Source organism: Akebia trifoliata, chromosome 1, assembly GCF_017979445.1.
Source record: "Akebia trifoliata isolate Shusen 1 chromosome 1, ASM1797944v1, whole genome shotgun sequence".
Lineage (NCBI taxonomy): Eukaryota > Viridiplantae > Streptophyta > Magnoliopsida > Ranunculales > Lardizabalaceae > Akebia > Akebia trifoliata.
In genome coordinates, this window is record NC_141375.1 from 370,851 (window position 1) to 393,562 (window position 22,712).

General features: G+C 33.9%; 3 long non-coding RNA genes across 3 annotated transcripts; 1 reads left to right on the top strand and 2 right to left on the bottom strand.

The window, feature by feature from the left end:
* Window positions 1–13,284: 13,284 nt before the first annotated feature.
* LOC147410220 (uncharacterized) lies at window positions 13,285–15,711 on the top strand. The gene is made up of 5 exons (XR_015175810.1): window positions 13,285–13,821; window positions 14,048–14,123; window positions 14,259–14,315; window positions 14,718–14,926; window positions 15,130–15,711. It is a non-coding gene; the product is annotated as an uncharacterized LOC147410220 (long non-coding RNA).
* On the bottom strand, window positions 15,628–16,783 carry LOC147410221 (uncharacterized). The gene is made up of 2 exons (XR_015175814.1): window positions 16,661–16,783; window positions 15,628–16,628 (listed from the first exon to the last, which is right to left on the bottom strand). It is a non-coding gene; the product is annotated as an uncharacterized LOC147410221 (long non-coding RNA).
* Window positions 16,777–18,371, bottom strand: LOC147410222 (uncharacterized). The gene is made up of 3 exons (XR_015175812.1): window positions 17,990–18,371; window positions 17,036–17,225; window positions 16,777–16,798 (listed from the first exon to the last, which is right to left on the bottom strand). It is a non-coding gene; the product is annotated as an uncharacterized LOC147410222 (long non-coding RNA).
* Between the last annotated feature and the right edge of the window lie 4,341 nt (window positions 18,372–22,712).

Here is a 22,712-nt window from a genome sequence, read left to right on the forward strand (position 1 = left end):
ACTACTTTCAATTTAGAATAAATTACTTAAAGGACCCTGGTCAAGTTATTTCTTTATGAATAGTGCCTAAGTTTTGGGTAGTTTCTGAATAGTTCATTTAGTATAAAAAAAATTATTAATGGTCCCTAATTAATAGTGAGCTCACCACTTTTTATTTATTTTCAAGATTAATATTTTTATTGCCGATCTCATCACTTTTTATCGTTAAATTTGACATAAACCTAGAACCGGAATCCAAAAAAGCATTGGTTCTTATTCTTATTATGGTTTTGGTGTGAGGTCCTTAGAATCAGACCCAACCCTACAAATACCTAATACCCATAGAGTAGACAATGGAGACCCATTTATAAGATAGAAAAGTTTTTTTGAATTAGAAAGAATTTGAAGTAAGCTATGAATTAAAACAAATCTACTTGTTGGAACCTCTCAGATGTCCGATGGAGACCCAATTCTTGTAGGGTCTTTAAGATGGCTACCCACAATCAGATCCAAAAGGGCAAGCCTTCTGATTGGACTAGAGGACATGCAAATAGGTTGATCCGGGCTAGGTAATTACCCAGGCCCAACCAAGCCTTCTCAGATTTATTGGGCCGAATCTAACCTGATTTCAGGTTGGGCTATGGGTTTGATGGCTCATTTTATATCCTAATTAGTCCATGAAGTTGTAGCAAGAGAGTGTGGAAAGATATTTGATCCTGTGACAAAAGTAAAATATATATTTGAGAGATTTTTTCTCACGGAATTTTTTTATTTTTTTATTTTATTAAATAGCATTATATTCATAAAAAAAAAAGGACCAAATCGGTCGAGTTGACCACCACCCACATGGCTTCACCCCTGACGTCAAACAAAATAAGATTCTTGCATCATTGCAATGGAGTGAAGTCTTGAAAACTGTGAGACTCGTGTTTAGCATGGCAAAATATTTGTACTTTTATCTATGGACATTTCTACTCATCAATGTTTTATTTCCGGTCAGTTGTAAGTTTGATGATGTGTCTCAAACATGGTTTCAAGTTGGTATTTTTATTTAATAAAAGTTAATATCTATATATATATATATGGGTCCCGTTCAGCACCCTAAGTTTTACCCTACACTTTAACAAACGTTTTTGTCCTACATGAGTTAGAAGTTTTGGAATGGGCTGATTTTTGGTAAGGATGATCTCTATGGTGAGGAGATTATCATCACCAAAAATCAGCTCATTCCAAAACTTCTAACCCCATCAAAAATGATTTACAAAAAATGGACGGTCCACGATTTTTCAACTTGTAAACATGGGGCTAAACATTTCGGAATGGGCTGATTTTTGGTGAGGATGATCTTCTAATCATAGAGATCATCCTCACAAAAAATCAACCCATTCCAAAACTTCTAACCCATGTAGGACAAAAAACATTTGTTAAAGTGTAGGGTAAAACTTAGGGTGCTGAACATTTCCCTATATATATATATTATATATATATATATAATATATATAATATATTATATATATATATATATATATTATATGGGTCCCGTTCGGCACCCTAAGTTTACCACACACTTTAACAAACGCGTTTTGTCCTACATGGGTTAGAAGTTTCAGAATGGGCTGATTTTTGGTGAGGATGATCTCTATGGTGAGGAGATCATCCTCACCAAAAATCAGCTCATTCCAAAACTTCTAACCCCATCAAAAATGATTTACAAAAAATGGACAGTCCACGATTTTTCAACTTGTAAACGTGGGGCTAAACATTTCGGAATGGGCTGATTTTTGAGGAGGATGATCTCCTAATCATAGAGATCATCCTCACCAAAAATCAGCCCATTCCAAAACTTCTAACCCATGTAGGACAAAAAACATTTGTTAAAGTGTGTGGTAAAACTTAAGGTGCTGAACATTTCCCTATATATATATATATATGGGTCCCGTTCAGCAACAAATATTTTGACAAACATTTTGGCAAAACATTTTTCAAAACATGGGTTAGAGATTTTGGAATGGGTTGATTTTTGATGAGGATGATCTCTACGGTGAGGAGATCATCACCAAAAATCAGCCCATTCCAAAACTTCTAGCCCCAGTTTACAAGTTGAAAAATCGTGGACCGTCCATTTTTTGTAAACCATTTTTGATGGGGTTAGAAGTTTTGGAATGGGCTGATTTTTGGTGATGATGATCTCGTCACCGTAGAGATCATCCTCACCAAAAATTAGCCTATTCCAAAACCTCTAACCCATGTTTTAAAAATGTTTTGCCAAAATGTTTGTTGCTGAACATTTCCCTATATATATAGGGGAGCGTTCGAAAGCCCTAAAGAGAGCAAAATATTTTTCAAAACATGGGTTAAAAGCTTTGGAATAGGTTGATTTTTTGTGAGGATTATCTCTACAATAAAGAGATCATATTCACAAAAAATCAGCTCATTTTGAAACTTCTAACCCTAATTTACAAGTTGAAGAATCGTGGATCATTCAATTTTTGTAAATCATTTTTGATGGGATTAGAAATTTTGGAATGAGTTGATTTTTGGTAGGGATGATCTCCTCATCATAGAGATTATCCTCACAAAAAATCAGTCTATTCCAAAATTTCTAACCCATATTTTGAAAAATGTTTAGCTCACATTAGGGCTTTTATATATATGGAAGCGGTTTAGCAGTCCTAAAATTTGCCAAACATTATGCCAAAGATTTTTCGAAACAAGAGTTAGAACGGTTAGAAGTTTTGGAATGAGCAGATTTTTTGTGAGGACGATATCTATGATGAGGAGATCATCCTCACCAAAAATCAGTCTATTCCAAAACGTTTAAACCCATCAAAAGTGATTTACAAAAATTAGATGGCCCACGATTCTTCAATTTGTAAATTAGGGTTAGAAATTTCAAAATGAGTTGATTTTTGGAGAGGACGATCTCCTCATCATAGAGATTGTCCTCACAAAAAAATCAGCTCATTCCAAAACTTTTAACCCATGTTTTGAAAAATGTTTGGCAAATTTTAGGAATGCTAAACCGCTCCCTATATATATATATATATGGATCCCGTTCAGCACCAAACATTTGGGCCAACATATTAGCCAACCATTTTTGTCTTACATGGGTTAGAAGTTTTGGAATGGGCTGATTTTTGATAAGGATGATCTCTACGGTGAGGAGATCATCCTCATAAAAAATCAGCCCATTCCAAAACTTTTAGCCCCATGTTTACAAGTTGAAAAATCGTGGACCGTCCATTTTTTGTAAACCATTTTTGATGGGGTTAGAAGTTTGGAATGGGCTGATTTTTTGTGATGATGATCTCCTCGCCGTAGAGATCATCCTCACCAAAAATCAGTCAATTCCAAAACTTCTAACCCGTGTTTTCAAAAATGTTTTGCCAAAATGTTTGGTGCTGAACATTTCCCCATATATATATATATATATGGGTCCCGTTCGGCACCCTAAGTTTTACCACACACTTTAACAAATGCGTTTTGTCCTACATGGGTTAGAAGTTTCGGAATGGGCTGATTTTTGGTGAGGATGATCTCTATGGTGAGGAGATCATCCTCACCAAAAATCAGCTCATTCCAAAACTTCTAACCCCATCAAAAATGATTTACAAAAAATGGACGGTCCACGATTTTTCAACTTGTAAACATGGGGTTAAACATTTCGGAATGGGCTGATTTTTGGGGAGGATGATCTTCTAATCATAGAGATCATCCTCACCAAAAATCAACTCATTCCAAAACTTCTAACCCATGTAGGACAAAAAACGTTTGTTAAAGTGTGTGGTAAATTTAGGGTGCTGAACATTTCCCCATATATATATATAGGGAAATGTTCAGCACCCTAAGTTTTACCACATACTTTAACAAACGTTTTTTGTCCTACATGGGTTAGAAGTTTTGGAATGGGCTGATTTTTGGTGATGATGATCTCTATGATTAGAAGATCATCCTCCCCAAAAATCAGCCCATTCCGAAATGTTTAGCCCCATGTTTACACGTTGAAAAATCGTGGACCGTCCATTTTTTGTAAATCAATTTTGATGGGGTTAGAAGTTTTGGAATGAGCTGATTTTTGGTGAGGATGATCTCCTCACCATAGAGATCATCCTCACCAAAAATCAGCTCATTCCGAAACTTCTAACCCATGTAAGACAAAACGCATTTGTTAAAGTGTGTGGTAAAACTAAGGGTGGCGAACGGGACCCTATATATATATATATATATATATATATATATATATATATATATATATATATGGTTCCCGTTCAATGGCAAACATTTTGGCAAAACATTTTTCAAAATATGGGTTAGAGGTTTTAAAATGGGCTGATTTTTGGTGAGGATGATCTATACGGTGAGGAGATCATCCTCACCAAAAATCAGCCCATTTCAAAACTTCTAGCCCCAGTTTACAAGTTGAAAATTTGTGGATCGTCCATTTTTTATAAACCATTTTTGATGAGGTTAGAAGTTTTGGAATGGGCTGATTTTTGGTGATGATGATCTCCTCACCAAAAATCAGCCCATTCCAAAACCTCTAACCCATGTTTTGAAAAATGTATTTGTCAAAATGTTTGCCATTGAACGCTACCCTATATATATATATATATTATATATATATATATATATATATATATATATATATATATATGGTTCCCGTTCAATGGCAAACATTTTGGCAAAACATTTTTCAAAATATGGGTTAGAGGTTTTAAAATGGGCTGATTTTTGGTGAGGATGATCTATACGGTGAGGAGATCATCCTCACCAAAAATCAGCCCATTTCAAAACTTCTAGCCCCAGTTTACAAGTTGAAAATTTGTGGATCGTCCATTTTTTATAAACCATTTTTGATGAGGTTAGAAGTTTTGGAATGGGCTGATTTTTGGTGATGATGATCTCCTCACCAAAAATCAGCCCATTCCAAAACCTCTAACCCATGTTTTGAAAAATGTATTTGTCAAAATGTTTGCCATTGAACGCTACCCTATATATATATATATATAATATATATATATATATATATATATGGGTCCCGTTCAGCACCCTAAGCTTTACCACACACTTTAACAAATGTGTTTTGTCCTACATGGGTTAGAAGTTTTGGAATTGGCTGATTTTTGGTGAGGATGATCTCTATGGTGAGGAGATCATCCTCACCAAAAATCAGCTCATTCCAAAACTTCTAACCCCATCAAAAATGATTTACAAAAAATGGACGGTCCACGATTTTTCAACGTGTAAACATGGGGCTAAACATTTCGGAATGGGCTGATTTTTGGGGAGGATAATCTTCTAATCATAGAGATCATCTTCACCAAAAATCAGTCCATTCCAAAACTTCTAACCCATGTAGGACAAAAAACGTTTGTTAAAGTGTGTGGTAAAACTTAAGGTGCTGAACATTTCCCTATATATATAGTGTTTTTTTACAAAATCCTAGCCAACATTCTAGACGAAGCATTTTGTCTTACATGGGTTAAAATTTTTGAAATGGGCTAATTTTTTGCGAGGATGATCTCTATGATGAGAAAATCATCCTCACAAAAAATTAGTAAATTCTAAAATTTCTAATCCTAATTTATAAGATGAAGAATAGTGAATTGTCAATTTTTACCGTTAATTTGCGATCACTTTTCATGGGATTATAAATTTCAGAATTGACTGATTTTTTGTGAGGATGATCTACTGACTATAGAGATCATCCTCACAGAAAAATCATTTTATTATGAAATATTTTAGTCATATAAGATAAAACTTTATCTAGATTATTAATTAGGATGTTGTCAAAACGACATCAACCACCTCTTCCCACATTGTATGAGATACTTGAAGTAACGAAAACAGGCTCATCTCTCACACGATTCTCATCTAAAATCAGATAATTCAAAGAGCTCAAGATCTCTATAACAACATTAGAGAAAAAAATACAGAAATTTGGGATCCACCAATCACATGTACCCACGTGTATTGAATTGTATTCTTAATTTACAAATATACCTTTGTTAATTACATACCTAATTTTGTAGGCTTGACGTGGTAAGTACTGACAAGTCTGTGAGCGCTATAAGTGAGAAAGGACTTAACAATAAGTGTCTATGTGACAGATTTTTATTGGAAGTATTTTAAACTCCAATAGAAGACAAGGTTCCATGAAATGATTAAAATACCCTTTTCTTGAACTATACCGTAACTAAGATATAAATTACAAAAAGTCCTTATGATACATTTGGTTTCGCACATGCCAATATCTATATAAGGGGTCCTCAGCTATACTATCTTTAACTCAGTCTCAACGTCCGCATTGTTCTTCTTTCTCTCTCTCTCTGTAAGAGTTTCTTGTTGTCCCATCGCTTCTTCCTCTGAATATATTGTTGGAATTTAGAGGGTTGAATTGGAAAACCCTTTAATATTTAATTAGTTTTAACCATATGGTAAATCAGATATAATCATAGGATATTTCAATCCCATGTTTGCTTTATGCTTTTAACTTTATTGTTTTAAGTTTAGTTGATAGTTTTGTTTATGCCTTTAGTAATTTTAGTCTCACATCGACTAGGAGAAGAATTGATTTGCAATTCTTAAATAGTTATGCTTCTAATAGCTTTAAAGCGGATAGAAGTAGTGGGTGGGCTCACGGGGGGCCAAGAAGAAAATCCAAAGTTTCAATTGGAATTTGGATCCACTGGTCCGAAAACCTTAATGCGTGTGCACACGTGCACGCAGGGGGAGTGCAAAATCCGAGATTAACACCTCACGTGGGTGCGCTCAAATGCCCGTTTTTGCTTTAATTTTCAAGGCCCACTTTTATTTAAATTGTTTAGTCGATTTAAACCACTTAATTTTCTCTACTATTTTATATTTTCGAATATCAATAATTTATTATTCGTTGTGCAAGATTCAACAACCCACGCTCCCCACTTTCATTCCTTAAATCTTACCATATAGATCTCTCAATTTATATATGAAGAGGGAAAAAAAAAGAGCTCTCTCTTCTAATATAAGGTATTATGTGCCAAGATCTGAGGTGTGAGTGGTTTTTTTTTTTTTCCCCCAGAAAGATGAGTGGGGTTTCAACCCTTCTCCTGGGGGTTTTCTTCTCTTGTGTGTGTGTGTGTGTGGTCAAGCTTGGCAGCCAATGTTAGGAAGACAACATATATGAGTTAGAAGTTTCAAATTTGGCTGATTTTTTATGAGAATGAGGAGATCATCCTAAAAAAAAATCAGCTCAATCCAAAAATTTTAACTCATATAAGACAAATTTTTGTTACCAATGTTTGCTCCCTAACATTGGCTGCCGAACGCCACCCATATGTATTCTTTTGACTTTGATCCAAGCTTTTGAAAATGATGGCTAGCGTGCTCCAAACTTAAAATTAAAATTCAATAGGGAAAATCACTTTTTTGGAAGAAAAAAATTTAAGTTCATAAAATTTTGTCCTCTATGACCTTAAATCATCGGATCATGTTTTTAGATGCTAAAAGGTAACCCCAATAGTTCTTTAATGGCGACCACAATAGATGGATAAGAAGGAAACAAAGAAGGTTCTTTTTTGGACCACCTTGTGGCATCCAAAAACATGATCTGATGCTTCAAGGTTGTAGAGGATAAAATTCTATGACATTTGAAAAAAAATTATTTTTCATCACTAGTATTTAAATTTTGTTTGCTAGCCATCCATTTTCAAAAGCTTGGATCAAACTCAAAAGAAATTGTATTTTGAAAAAAAAAAAAAACGATAATATTTAAAGGGTCGTGGTGTCGAATTGCTAATGTGATAATCTATTTGAGCAAAACATCCCTTAGTAAGGCTTACAATCTTACAATGTTAATAAGGAAAGTGTTAAAAAAAAAAGAGTATTTTGGGTATAAAAAATAATCAAAACACTATTCATTTTAATTCTTACTAATATGGTAAATAAAAACTTATTTCCAAAAATGATAATTTCTCGTTTTCAAAATTAATTTGAATAGTGCACCGTTTTGGGAATTAATCAATTTTCAATGCATATTTTGATAACTTAGCCTAATATTAATATAACTATTGACTGACTTTTTCAAAAATGAAACTATACATTTGAACAGTTGATTATTTTTTAAGGTTTCGTTTACTAACTACAAATTTTCTTGATTTCCATTGAGATAAGAAACTTCAGTGCCAAATAATCGGATTTTCATCGAGATCTAATCGAAGATCCGTGAGCACTCTAAGACGTATAAAACAAAATATCTCTTCTTCTTCCATCAAATATTTTGTTTTTTCCTAGAGATTCTTGTTTAAATATCCATGGATTCATTATTTATTTATTGGCTTCATATAATTCAGAGAACTCTAATTTTCTCAAAGCCTCTTCTACCAAATTTTTGCAACCTCTTTTCTTTTATGTCTAGTCCATAAGAATATTAACTCAATAATGAGGACATTTAGATCACCACATGCCTTAAAGCGATTATCTAAGTCCCTCTTTCTTGTAACAAATAGTTATCTCCCAATCCTGAAATGCATATATATATATGTTAAATTAATGTTGGAGTGATCTCAATGGGAGACACACGGGGGACATCTTGATGTGGTGGCACGCACATGCTTGTAGATATGTTTTCTCCGAAATATGAATAAGGCACATCTATGGGCATGCATGTGCCACCACGTCAAGGTGTCCCCACTAGGTCACTCCAACACGACTCTATGATACGATTAGGTGATAACCCTACGTATATATGTTGAGTATCTCCTTTGACAACCATTGTTCAATATGGACTACAAGTTCGGCTGATTTTTTTGGTGAGAATGATATCTATGGTGAGGAGATCATCCTCACAAACAAACAAAAAATTAACCCATTTTGAAATTACTAACCCCATCAAAAGTTGTTTACAAGTTAATCGTAATACTTGACGAATGATCCATGTTTCTTCAAGCTTTACACCAATTTTGATGGGATTAAAAGTTTTAGAATATGTTGTATTTTTATGAGGCTGATCTTCTCACCATAGAGATCATCCTCACAAAAAATCAACCCATTCTAGAACTTCTAACCAATGTAGGAAAAATGAAAAATATAAAATCAAATAAAACATTTTGTCAAATTTTATAAATGGATACTGTTTAAAAATATTTATGTAATTATCCCTAAAGTGTAAAAATATTTATGATAAATTTACCATTATATCCTTCTAATTTTATAATATTTGGTTAAAAACTTTTGATAAATCAAATAGTATAAAGGAAAATTCACTACAAAAGTTTTTATAGTAGGATTAAATTTATTTGGTACATAAATATTTTAAAATCTTCTTCAATTACGAAATTTTTTGGGAAAAGAATTCTTTCTTACTTGATTTGTTTGTGATGTTTACGAAGGATCACTAGTGTACCCAGACCGGGAATCTGCAGATTTCGGATCCATCATAGGGCACTTAGACGGGCGGACCGATTTGTACAAAACCAGCTTCAAAGTCCCAAGATTGAGAATATTAATGACATAAATGCATTTGCTATGTGCATGATGTCTTCGAAGATAGCCTATGAGAACTCAGCATATGTCAACAATGTTGTCACCGTCCATTGGCAGGTATTATTATTTTAAATTTTCTTAATTTAATTTTTCACGTCATTTGCAAATGCAAATAATTTTTTGAAATCAATTTTATTGGTGCTTAATTAGTCACAAAATGCAAATGATTTGTGTTGCAAAAAATTTGCATAGATGACCAAAATTCTTAAGAAATTTCAGTAAATAATTTGCAACACAAAAACTACCACATATCATTTGCAAAATTATTGGACTTCAACTTATACAACTCAAAATTACTAAAATATCCATTATTAATTTCTAAGAAATGAATAAAATTACAAACATACACTCAATAGTTGTTACAATAATATGCACTCCAATTTATGAAAATGCCTTTGATCAAAGATTACATTCTAAAATTACAAAATAACCCTCATCAAAGAGAATTTTAAATTACAAAAATAACCCTCTAGTACCTATTACAATATGAATTTCATGTCAGAAATGTCCCCAATTCTTAAACCACAACTATACAATCAATCTACAGCTTTCCAATCAAATAAATAAATAAAAGAAAAAATATACCTAAAATCAGCATGGGCTGATTTTTTGTGAGAATGATCTCCTCATCATAGAGATCATCCTCACAAAAAATCAGCTCATTCTGAAACTTTTTACCTATATAAGACAAAACAATTCGGCTATGGTATAGGTTGCCCTTATTAATTCGTGGGGTGCTTTTATAATTACCCAATAAAATAAATGTACTAACTTAAGTTGAAAAATGTTTTGCTCACAAAGCTCACAAAAATCTGGGCATGTACCCACTTGTGTTGAATGCATTCCTAATTTATAAAATCACCCTTATTAGTTACAAAACTACCCTTTATTTTTGACACTGAGTCCGTGAGCAAAAAAACGACTCACTCCAACTCTATAATAAAAAAAATTGAAAAGTTCAGTGGGGGCTATAGCCCCCACTCGGCCCAACATAGGTCTACCCTTGTGGGTCACGACATGTGCATTTGTGTGACATTAAGTTTTCCTTGTTCATGTTGTCATTAATTATATCCCTTTGTCATCTTTATTACCATTCTTTTTCTCTTACCATTGTAGTTAGGGTAGTGTTAAAGGCACCCCAATTATTACAAAAGGCACCCCCACACCATAGTCAAATGTTGTCTTATATGAGTTGAAATTTTCGAAATGAGTTGATTTTTGTTGAGGATAATCTCTATCGCCAAAAATCAACCCATTCCAAAACTTCTAATCCCATCAAAACTAGTTTTTTTTTTTTTTAAAAAAGGATGATTTATGATTCTTCAACTTATTTTAATAAGGTTAGAAGTTTTGGAATGAGCTAATTTTTTGTGAGAATGATCCCCTCATCATAGAAATCATCATCACCAAAAATCAGTCCATTCCGAAACGTTTAACCCTTATAAGATAAAACAATTTGGCTATCGTGTAGAGTGCCCTTGGTAATAATTGGGGTGCCTATAACAGTACCCTTGTAGTTAAACCCCTTCAACATTTTTATGAGGTGTAAAAGTCAGTAGTTGTATCATGGGGGATGACTTGCCGAGATCCAAAAGTTCCAAAGTTTCGTCTAGAGTAGGTGGTGTTTTATATTTGAAGTACAATGTATGGAACATGTCTCATCTAATACACGGATAAATTTCTTGACACTTGTTTATTTTACTGAAACTACTTTCAGTTTAGGAAAAATTACTTAAAGGACCTTGGTCAAGGGATTTCTTTATGAATAGTGCCTAAGTTTTTGATAGTTTCTGAATAGTTCATTTAGTATAAAAAAAAAATTATTAATGGTCCCTAATTACTAGTGAGCTCACCACTTTTTATTTATTGTCAAGATTAATATTTTTCCTACCAAACTCATCACTTTTTATCGTTAAATTTGACATAAACCTAGAACCAGAATCCAATAAAGCATTGGTTCTTATTTTTATCATGGTTTTGGTTGTGAGGCCCTTAGCATCAGATCCAACCCTACAAATACCCTATACCCATAGAGTAGACAATGGGGACCCATTTATAAGATAGAAAAGTTTTTTGAATGAGAAAGAATGTGAAGTACCCAATAAATTAGATGATTATCTTTTAATGAGAAAAAAAAATCAATTTTTAATTCCTTGCTTGTTGATACAATCAATGAAATTTTCAAGCATATCAAACTTTTTGAGAAGAAATGAAGAATAAGATTGGATGACTATGTAAAAAAAAAGACTCCACATTATTTCTATATTTTAAATTTTATTTAAAGTACATTTACATCAAAATTCCTCTCGATTAATATTTGATTAGACTAATAATGTTGTTATATAAGTAAGTTATGAATTTAAACAAATCTACTTGTTGGAACCTCTTAATTGCCCGATGGAGACCCAATTCTTATAAGATCTTTAAGATGACTACCCACAATCAGATCCAAAAGGGCAAGCCTTGAGATTGGACTAGAGGACATTCAAATAGGTTGATTTGGACTAGGTAATTATCCAGACCCAACCAAACCTTTTTAGGCTTATTGGATCCAATATAGTCTGATTTTGGGTTGGCTATGGATTTTATGATTCATTTTGTATCTTAATTAGTCTCGATGAAGATGGAGCAAAAGAGGGTGGAAAGATACTTGATGGAGTGACAAAAGTAAAATATTGTAGAGAAGATATTTGAGTGGTTTTTTCTCATGGATCCAATGTGTGTCACATAAAGCAAAAACAGATTTATCTTCACAAGAGTTTTCAAAGTCTAGAGATTAATAATTCATGAGTGGACAAAAGAATCCACTTAGTTGTCCTCATAAATTACAAAATATCTTTTGCACACTTAGTTGTCCTCATAAATTTTTTTTCTACTCTTAGTCGTCTCCCCACGTGAATTCACCATTGACGTCAAATAAAGTAAGGGTAATTTTGTAAATAAGAAGGGTAGTTGTGTAAGTAGGGGATGTCATTCAAATATTGAGAGAGAGTTTCTGTAGGATAAGAAACAACAATCCAATGAGATTACGAGACGTTGGCAGTTAATGAACAATCCAATGAGATTACGAGACGTTGGCAGTTAATGAAGAGTTGCAATCAAACCTAAAAGATTCTTGCATTATTGTACTTCTATCTATGGAAACGAAAATTTAATTTTTTATTATTTTTTTGAAAAATGTTGAAATGACAAAAAGTATTTATTGCGATTCTCATAAATCTGACGTGGGATGTGCACGTAACCATAGATTATTTCCTCGTGATACAAGTAAAAAACATTTACGATTATCTATGCATCTTCACGTCAGAATTGTGAGAATCACAGTAAATACTAGTCATCCCAGCACGACTTTTTTTTTTTAAATGTTGTCTTATATGTAACCTAACTTACCACACTGTTACACGTGTCAGCACCACATCAACCACCACTTCCCACACTGTTTCTCATTTAAAATAAGATAATTGAATTGACTAAAATAACCTCATCTTTCACACGATTTCTCATTAAAAATGAGATAATTGAAATTTGGGATCCACCAAATCACATGTAGTCACTTGCATTGAATGGTATTTCTATTTTTAAGTAACTTCGCGTGATTGACAAGTCAGTGAGGACTATGAGAAAAATGACTCAACATCAGGTGTTTAAGTGGCACATTTTTATTTTATTGGATTTCACGCACATTCGCCGTAAGTGTTTTAAACTCCAACGGAAGACAAGATTCCCTTAATTGATTAAAGGGTCGCGTTCGCACGACAACCAAATCAACTCACATCGCGACAAATCGACTTAGCCGTCGGATTTGGCGCAGATCAGCGGTCCAGATCGTCTGTTTATTTGAAAACGATTTGAAAATAACGACTTTTCGTTATTTGCAATTACCTCCCCGTAAACAAAAAAAACCCAAATCCCTCTCTTAACAAAACAGATCGAACTCTTCTTCGTTCTTCTTCTCCGACTCAGATCTGCGTCTTCTTCGTTTCACTCTTCGATCTGCCAACCATTCGTTCTTCTTCTCCGACTCAGATCTTCGTCTTCCGATCGCCTCCCCGATCTGCGTCATCTTCTTCGTTTCACTCTTCGATCTGCCAACCATTCCAGCTACTCGCGACGACTATATATAGATCTTCGAATCACCCAAAAACGAAGATGCAATGAGGTCAGATCGATTCAAATAGATCTGTTTTTTTTTTACTTCGTCTGCTAACGACAACAACCATCTTCCTTCCTCTTCGTTTGCGACGGCGCCGACGAAGGTTGAGGCTTCGTCCTCATCTCTCTCTCTAACTCGTTGATCTTTCTCTCCAAAGAAACCCTAAGGTAAACCCTTAATTAAATTTTTTTTTATCACCCTAATTTTTTTTTTTCATTTCTTTTTCTTTTTTATGTATGGATTATGACGAATCATCGAATAATTTTATTTCGAAAGCTGCTTTGTTTCACTGATAAAATGGAGTAATTTTTTGCCTACATTTTGTGCAAAGTTATGATCTGTGGTAATCCTTCATTCACTTCCTTTCCATTAACATTGGATCTGTATTTGCAGGTTATCTGTTGAAAAAAGGGAAAAAACTAATGGCTGGAGCAGGAGATGGTTTGTTTTAAATGAGAAAAATGGCAAGGTTGGTGATATAATATCACAGCTAACCCAAACTGCATTTACATTATGGCCATATGAATTCTTGCTGAAATTAATACTAGTACTGCTGCCTTATTTATTTGCATGTTATCCATTATGACGAAACCTCATCTTGCAGCTTGGATACACCAAAAAGCAAGAGGAAAGACATTTTCGCGGTGTCATCACTTTGGAGGTATGGGGTTGGTATTTTCAGATGGTTTTACATGATAGATAATCTGTCTCATTGTGCACTGTGATATGATTAATGAGTTTCTTACTTTCGTTTTACTTCAATAACATATTTCATAATGTTATATAATCTTCCAAATGAAGCTTTAAATTTTGCATCATGTTCAGAATGCTTCACAACTTTACTGTACCAACCAGATAGCCATGCTTGTATATATTTTTTTCACTTACAATGCTTGCCAAATCTTACTAGGAACATAACTTTCCCTTGTTAAGTACCATTTTTTGCTTGGTCATTTGTCACTAGTTAAGTAAATTGACGTGATTATGTAGATAATATTTGTAGTACATATGAGAGATCAGAATATTTGTTAATAGTCTTACTCATATTTGTTATATGTTCCAGTTAATATTCTGACGTTGCTGCTTGAGGATCAAAAGTGTTCCTAAAAAACAACACATAAGGATGCAACAATTGCCTCAAATGCGCATTTTAAGAATGTACAGCCAACACCTATTCCACACAGAACAGATTTTTCTGGAAGGGGTAAGCTGTCTGCCAGGCAGATGCATCTGGCGAAGTTCTTAAGGAGCCTTCAGAAGTTGGCAGATGGGGTAGGCTTTATAGATTCCTATTTTCTTCAGCACTTTATCTTGATTCTCAAATCTCTATGTATTTCCTTTCTAGATTGCATCTTGCATAATGTCTATCTAGGTGTAGAATATAGGTCTCTTAATTAAGTGTACATGCATATATGGGTACTCAGATTTCCCACAAGACTACGCATTTTTTGACGGGACATCTCATTCTGTTACAGATGGCCAAAATGTCTACTACAATGCATTTGATGGGAATTTGGACACATTAGTTGCTGCTCTCAACAAAATGGGATATGGTCAGATGCCCATTGTCATCGGTGAGGTGGGTTGGGGTGATATACAGTGTTCATGACTGGAAGAGAAGCAAGCAAGATTTTGTTAGACAGGAAAAGATGGGATGGTGAGTTTGAACCTCAAGTGTCATTTTGGATGATGCAGTTCACTCTCAAAATGATTGGAAATATGATAATGAGCTTCGAGCCATCAGGCGAGGAGCAAGAAAAGTTCCGCTCCAACTTTAAAATCATATCTTCTTGTTTTGGAGAACGAAAATCCTACCTTGGTTTTCGAGAAAAGAAGCCCAGGATTTTGAAATTGATGGTTTGAAGCTGCATACTAGAAGATAGTATCTCTTATGAAAGGCTGGTCTGTTAACTTGGTTATGTAAATGGGATAAGAGATATTGTTGCTGCCATTAGCAACCCTTATGTTGGTCATTCTTTTTTTTTTTTTTTTTCTTTTGCATTCCTATAGTTTGTTTTGAATCTATAAAATAAGGAAAGTGGTTGCTTATGTTGCCATTGTGAACTGTTCTCTATAACTTAAATTAATCCTTGGTACCTTATTTCATTTGTGTATGTTCTTAGAAAATCAGATTGAACTACAATTCCTGGTTCTCCTCAATTTAAGAAGAGAAGCATATGCTGTTTTTTGCCCCATCACGAAATAGTTCTTCACATGATAACACAATCATCTCTTCACATTGTTCATTTTCTGTTTGTCCAAAAGAATGTAGTGGATTGGATGGTTAAGATCATTCAGGTGGTTATTCGATTGATATTTACTGGAGGTGGGTGTGGGTGGGGTGTTTCCACGTGGTTTTTACAAGTATACAACAAGCATTGGCATGGTGCACCTGTAGGGGTTTGAAGTATTTTTTTTCCCTTCTTACATGTTCATTTTTTAAAGCCTTAAACTCTGATTCATGTAATATGTTTCTTAGTTGAATACAAATTTGATCCCTCCATGATTGAAATTTTTTATTCATATTTATCAATTCATCATCATACCACTATTACCAACTAACTTGTCATACTCCATAGCATGGAGGTCAGGCAACATCTCAACTGTCTAAAATCCTTGAATGTACAGTGCAGATCAAGTTCACACGGCCTATTGAAATTTTGACCAAATCAGTGTGGTGCAGAATGCAGATTAAAAACAATTGAACAAATAAGAGAATGAAAAGTTGCTAAAGCAATCTTAATACATTTAGTAAATGAAGATTATAAAGTATTAGTCACAGTTCCTTTTTGATGAGTAAAGCTTGAAGGTGAAAGAAAATGGCGATGAGAATTGGTATGGTGGTTGTGGTGTTGATTGTGTCTATGCTTCCATTCTCCAATATTTGAATGAGTCTCGATCACCTTCCAATCGGATTGCACGTTAACTTGACCAGCAAATTGCGAACATGCTCTGCTACATTTAACTTGATCACCTTCCAATCGGATTGCACGTTAACTTGATCACCTTCCAATTGGATTCATTATCCTTCCTCTGCTACATTTATTCCAGAATCTGTAATATCTAAAGTTTGTAAATTCCCATCAGCTGCAAAGTTTCAGTATCTTCTTCATTTAGCTCTTGAGAAAACGGTGATGGTCCATCCTGCCAATCCACAAGTTAATAGAATAAGAAGTGCACTCTACACCATCTACTTGGGTCATTAGCATTTCATAACATAGTTGGAAAAATGTTGAACTGACTTCATCCTAAGTCTACTACTCAAGTCTTGGAAAAAAAAAACTTATGCACTGGTTTGACATTAATTTTAACAACTCGTAAGAACCACAGCAATTAATTTCTTGGAAACAGTATCAAGTCAATAATAAAGATCAGACATACCACTATAATAAACAGACTGGAACTTCAATTGATTCCAAACTAGAACTCTGGCAAGATGACGTCTTCTTTCGACTTAGGACTTGTATTGCTCCTCCCACTAACAATTTCCAAGGCAACAACTCTTTGAATGGTGAAGTCTGCTTTGTCGGTAAGGTAACCTCTCATAGCGTATTCTGGTGCCATGTATCCTCTGAAAAAAATGAAGATTATTATGTGCACATTTGGCATGCATGAGTGAGGACCAAGTTATAATAGTTGTATAAGCATGCTTCAACCAATTTGACTGGTTTGAAACAAAGCTCAATCACAACAAATTATAATAGAACATGTATTACAAATACCAATATTATTACCCAAGTCCTGTCCATAACCACATTAAGATGCATCCAGAATACTCAACATCTTTATCTACAATGTCTAATGCATCACCTGCATTTCAAAATGGATGAAACTGAGATTCAACAAGAAAATTGAAGCAGATTGAATTCAAGAAAACATCACTTGGCTACAACATACCAAGTTCAATTCAGAGAACTGAGGTCAGCAATAAATTGAAGCAGACTGAATTCATTAACCATTGAACAGAGACTTGATCCTAGAATCCACTGCTACAATGGCATGTAACACAGGCATTTCTTAGTTATGGGTCTGCATTGCCGTTGTAAATCAACTTGAAATACTTTTTTCTTAAGACGTAAACAAATTTATAAGAGAGAACTTTATAAATTCCTTTGCAAAATCACTTGATGAAGGATTACCACAGATCATAACTTTGCACAAAATGTAGGCAAAAAATTACTCCATTTTATCAGTGAAACAAAGCAGCTTTCGAAACAAAATTATTCGATGATTCGTCAAAATTATTCGATGATTCGTCATAATCCATACATAAAAAAGAAAAAGAAATGAAAAAAAAAATTAGGGTGATAAAAAAAAATTTAATTAAGGGTTTACCTTAGGGTTTCTTTGGAGAGAAAGATCAACGAGTTAGAGAGAGAGATGAGGACGAAGCCTCAACCTTCGTCGGCGCCGTCGCAAACGAAGAGGAAGGAAGATGGTTGTTGTCGTTAGCAGACGAAGTAAAAAAAAACAGATCTATTTGAATCGATCTGACCTCATTTCATCTTCGTTTTTGGGTGATTCGAAGATCTATATATAGTCGTCGCGAGTAGCTGGAATGGTTGGCAGATCGAAGAGTGAAACGAAGAAGATGACGCAGATCGGGGAGGCGATCGGAAGACGAAGATCTGAGTCGGAGAAGAAGAACGAATGGTTGGCAGATCGAAGAGTGAAACGAAGAAGATGCAAATCTGAGTCGGAGAAGAAGAACGAATGGTTGGCAGATCGAAGAGTGAAACGAAGAAGACGCAGATCTGAGTTGGAGAAGAAGAACGAAGAAGAGTTCGATCTGTTTTGTTAGGAGAGGGATTTGGGTTTTTTTTGTTTACGGGGAGGTAATTGCAAATAACGAAAAGTCGTTATTTTCAAATAGTTTTCAAATAAACAGACGATCTGGACCACTGATTTGCGCCAAATCCGACGGCTGAGTCGATTTGTCGCGATGTGAGTTGATTTGGTTGTCGTGCGAACGCGACCCTTGATTAAAATACCCTTTAATTCAAGAGTCGTGCTGGGTTGACACACGATTTACTGTGATTCTCACAATTCTTGCGTGTACATGGATACATAATTGTAGATAATTTTTATTCGTATCACGAGAATATATATATATATATATATATATATATATATGATTATGTGCACATCCCATGTTAGACTTGTGAGAATCGTTGTAAATATTTTTTGTCATTTCAACATTTTCCTTTATTCAATTATACTTTAGTTAAGATTTAAATTATAAAAAAATCCTTATGATACATGTGTGTACGCACAAGCCCCCTATTAGAGTATCTATATAAGGGGGTTCTTAACTACTATCTTCAACTCAGTCTCAACCTCCTCCATTTTAATCTCTCTCTCTTTGTTTCTGTGTGTGTGTGTGCAGGTAGGGGTGTCAACGGATAGGTATCCGATCGGATAGTGATATATCCGAATCCGAATTCGAATTTTTTTAGTGATATCCGAATTCGAATCCGATCGGATATTACTTATTAATATTCGAATTCGTATCCGAATAAATTATCGGATATCAGATATTATCGGATTCGAAAACTATCCGTAATTTATCCGAAACTTATTTACTATTCGAAACTTATTTGCTATCCGAAATTTTATTTAAATCTATTGAATAAAAAATAAAAATAATAAAATATAAAAACACATCTAACACCATGAGGCTCATAAATTTTTTTTATTTTATAAAAGAAGAAATTGAAAATCATCTCAGAGAATGTGTTACAAACAAACCATTAGATGGATAAACTTCCATTGAATTTAACCTTCTAAAATGTGTTTGGCGTGTTCTCAAAAGCTTCCAGTACAGGAGATGATTTTACTACTTCACCTATTTTACCTAAGGCTGTGTTTGGATTGAGGGAAGGGGAGGGAAGAGAAACTCATTAAGGGAAGGGAAGGGAAAGGAAGGGAAGGGAAGTTTCTCTTCACCCTGTTTGGATTGAAAGAGAAGAGAAGAGAAAAAGTCAAGTTTCTACTGTTTGGTTAAGATTCATAAGAGAAGAGAAGAGAAATTATTACTGTCAAATGACAATTATACCCTTCATAGTCTAAAAAATAAAATTCTACTTGTACAATGATACAAAATATAAACACCTAAACTCATTTGACCTTCTTTGTTCTAAGAAATATTTTAAAAATTGAAACGGTCGGGTTAAATTAATCGGATCCAAAAATGTAATATTAAATAGATATTTTTTATTTCTTTCCAAAATAAAGTAACTTCAACTTCAAAACCATGATCCAATGCCATAGGATATAATCTACAAAGAAGCTCTTTTTGTAATTTTGGGTCTTAAAAGGTTCAAAGATGATGAAGAGAAGCTCAATAAATTCATCAAAATGCATGTATTGAGGCTCTTGAAGGTGGACATGATTGTTGTCTCATTGAGCTTGAAAGGCAGGAAGAAGTCACTTTGGCTCTCAAGGTGCTGTTTTTATGCCTAATAAGTTCTACTTTTTGTTTTCTTGAATGATTTTATGATAAATACTCGAGATTTCTTACTTTCAAGGATAATTTAAGGTTTTCTTAAATGGTTTCAGATTTTTCAACTTGTAGTTTAATGCACCAAGTTTTGTCTAATTGTAATTCGTCCTTCGGATTGTAAGGAAAATCCACAAAATTAAGGAATATTTGCTATAGTGTACTTAAGAACATAGTGATAAAAATCTGAGTTTTTTTTTTTTTTTTTAAATATCTCAATTAAATCATGATTTAAATAGTTATCGATTAAATCATCACAAAGTTTTTGAAAAAAAGTCATGATTAACCATGATTTAATCGAGGATTTAAAAAAAAAATCACATATCATTTTTGTTTTTTCTTATCATTTTTACTTTTAAAGTTATCCAATGTTTTCCCGACTGTTTCCAAAGCTTTCTCTTGTCAAATTATTCTCAAACCGTGACTTTGTCACTGTGGTTAAGAACCATGTATAGCTAGTGTTCAAGTTCTGGTTTGTTCTGCTTGATATTCCATTTGTTTGTCAAGCTAATTTACAAATGTAATTAAAAATGAGAATTTCTATTTTCACACCAACCCTTTAAGACTCCAATTAATGGAATTATAAATGAAATACCTAGTAGCAATACAAGCATACACTAAATATCTCCTCCTTGAAAGAAGAAAAAGAATGAACATTAGAAGATTACAAATACCCAGAGAAAGATGAACGGGATGACAGAGATTACCTTTTGGGTAATTTATTAACATTCATCTCAACCCATTGTTGACCCCCCTGTTCCTCATTTTAGTGTAAAAATTGTTTGTACTCAGACTTCAACCTCAACTCGTTATCTCCTTCTAAGCAATCTTAAAATCACAAAGAAAAAGATAGGATATTTGGGAACACATATAACATGATTTCTTAGAGAGGTCTCAAGAGGTATTTGAAATCAATCATATATCACTTTGGGGAAGAACAACAATATTTCATTGCTACAAACTTGAACTACAGTGTATAGACATGATTTTTTCCGTGACATTGGAATTGGAAACCAAAACATGTCTCAACAAAAACATTTAAGTTACAAGTTTGTGTATACATTGCATTCACAGATTAAGCTCTACGCCTGCTTCCCCATAACCACCATAATTGTTGCCATTGCCAGTACCACAAGAACAGTTCATGTGGCCGAGTCTTTCCATATATTGTTTCCATAGCTATTTCCCTCGATTGGATTTATATGGATGCAATGAAACAACTCTGATAGATTTTTCACCATTGCCAACACTCTTAACTTGATCGTTTGCATCAAACTCATGGCCGAGCTTCCAAATGGTTCTCCAATATCGGGATTATTTTCTGGACTTTTCTCACCTTCAATTCCTGATGTAGATTCGCCCATGTTCTTGTTCATTTCTGGAGTAGAAGTAGAACAACCACAATGCAATCAGTATTTAAGAACACAAATATGAAAAAGAGTTTATAAATAGCATAATTTTATATAACTCCATAACCTTCTCTTTCTTCATCACAGCTTCCTAGACATTTTTATCAGAGATCAGTGAGGCAACAACATTCTACAAACAGAACAAAACCACATCATTCGGATGAGAACATGAATCACATTGGCCATCTGTAATCAGTGAATCATTCTTTCCATTCAATTCTATCTAGATCTAAATCTTACGTCAAGGCACGAGTCTTTGATATTTTGGAACAACTCATAATTTATGTCACTTTCAGCCTTCTTCTCTGTTTAGAACCTTCAACCAGCATTGCTAGTCTTAGTTAGACAAGCCAAAACCATCTTAATTGAATTTTTTTACCTCTTCTAATAAGGCTACTACTAAATTCATCGGGTTGTTCTCACTTTTATTTCATCTTTCCTAGTCTTTCCACTCATCTATCTTGATACCATCATTCCTCCTACAGCCATTTTAGATGGGCCAACTTTCTGCGGCCTAAAGAATATTTCGTCATATTGTTACGATGTACAATTTTCATTTTCCCTTTGGTTTAATCAGAGTACACATCAACTCCAATTAAACAGAAGGAAATTATCAGGGATAAAAAATGTGGACCAATCCTTCTTTAATGGTTGCTAGTCAGAAATTTCAGGTCCATCTAGCTAATTGGAGTTGAAATAAAAAGAGAACGTAAGTAAGCATTTTTGGGGTTGGTGGATCAATGACAAGTGGAAATAAACCTATAGCATTGTGGGAGGCCTTCACTTTTCTTTTTTTTCTTTTAAAGAATATGGTATCTCCTAAAGTAGATATCTCAACAAGATCAAATGGGCATCAGGATTTAAAGACTTAGCTAATAAAATAAGAGAATTTAAAGAATAAAACTCAAATTCTCTTACTTTGAGTTTCTTCACAGGATCAAGTTGATACAAGTCATTGAGAGAGATAATTGTGCATTTACAAACAAATATTCTTCATAATTAAAATTTGAAAAAAAAAAACCCTTTAAGAATAGTTAATGAAGATTTGCATGAATACATATGACACCAAGAACCAATTCCCTAACCGAAGTACACATTCAAAGATTTCTCAATAAAAAAATATATTTGCTGAACCTCTGTTTTAATCTAA